Source organism: Sturnira hondurensis, unplaced genomic scaffold, assembly GCF_014824575.4.
Source record: "Sturnira hondurensis isolate 20B ecotype Veracruz unplaced genomic scaffold, ASM1482457v3 Scaffold0011572, whole genome shotgun sequence".
Classification (NCBI taxonomy): domain Eukaryota; kingdom Metazoa; phylum Chordata; class Mammalia; order Chiroptera; family Phyllostomidae; genus Sturnira; species Sturnira hondurensis.
In genome coordinates, this window is record NW_028084203.1 from 1 (window position 1) to 1,374 (window position 1,374).

A 1,374-nucleotide genomic window follows, 5' to 3' on the forward strand; every position below is an offset into this window, starting at 1 on the left:
CAAATATGTCCTCCCATGCCAATGATAGATGCCGTGCCATGTTGGTTCCCTTGTTATTTTGATCATGATTTCTTTACCTGTGCCAAAGATTTTTACTTTGATGTAGTCCAAATTGTTTACTTTTTCCTTTATTTCCATTGCACTAGGAGTTAAATGAGGAAATATATTGCTGTGCAAGATATTAAAATCCTTACTGCCTGCATTTTCTGCTAAGATTTATATGGTATCATAACTTATATCACGTCTTTTATCCATTTTGATTTATTTCTGTGCATGATGTTAGATGATGTAGATTCTTTTTTTTTGCATGAACAGTCCAGTTCCTCCAACACCATTTATTGAAGAGACTGTCCTTACTCCACCATATGCTCTTACCTCCTTTGTCAAATATTAGTTGACCATGAAAAACAAGAGTTTATTTCTGTTTCATGATCTATGTGTCTGCTGTTATGCCAGTACCAGACTGTTTTGATTAGTGACCTTGTGGTATAATTTGATATCAGGTATCGTTATCCCCCTAACTTGTTCCTTTTTTCTCATGATTGCNTGTGTAATATGGCATTTGTATCTTTTTTTTAAAATATGGAACGCTTCACGAATTTGCCTGTCATCCTTGAGCAGGGGCCATGCTAATCTCTGTATCGTTCCAGTTTTAGTATATGTGCTGCTGAAGCAAGCACGCATTTGTATCTTAATAGGAATTGCTTTGAATCTATAGATTACTTTGGACATTTTAATGACGTTAATCCTTCCAATCCTTCCAAAAGATTGGTCTTCACGAATACCAGATATGCCTCCACTTATTGGTAGCATCCTCAATTTCTTTCTTCAGTGTCCTATAGTTTTATGTGCATAGGTATTTTACCTCCTTTGCTGGAGATCACTGAGTGTGGTTTTGGAGATAGCAGCCCTGAGAGAGCACGCTCTGAAAGGGGCTAGTAACTGTCCCTGGAAATCCACGTGATGCAGGAGGCAGATATGACCTGACTCTAACACCAAGGGTTCTGGGGGAATTCAGACCTGATAAATACATTGTATCCTTTAAAGCTTGCTTTGCTTGGTATAGCCCTGTCTGTATAAAGCTGATGTTTAAGTTCAAGGCATAAGGAGTAAAGTCCTTGTCTCATGAAACACATCTTAAAGACCCTCTGGCATCAGCGTGACTAACAGACCCTGACCTATGACAAATCTCTGTTTTCCTTCACTTGTTATCTAGAGACAATGCCTGTTTTTGTATGACTATAGCCTTTTGACTTTGATGAGCTATGCATGTATACACCTACACATACCATTACCCAATAAAAGCCATTTGGGAGAAGGGCTCAGGGCATTCTTCACCAGAAGGGACTTCCACCCCCTTTCCCACCAGAAAAG

At 38.9% G+C, this 1,374-nt stretch overlaps 1 non-coding gene across 1 annotated transcript; it reads right to left on the reverse strand.

Annotated features, from left to right (window-relative positions):
- Positions 1 to 576: 576 nt before the first annotated feature.
- LOC118996733 (U6 spliceosomal RNA) lies at positions 577 to 680 on the reverse strand. Its single transcript, XR_005068546.1, has one exon. It is a non-coding gene; the product is annotated as a U6 spliceosomal RNA (small nuclear RNA).
- Positions 681 to 1,374: the final 694 nt, after the last annotated feature.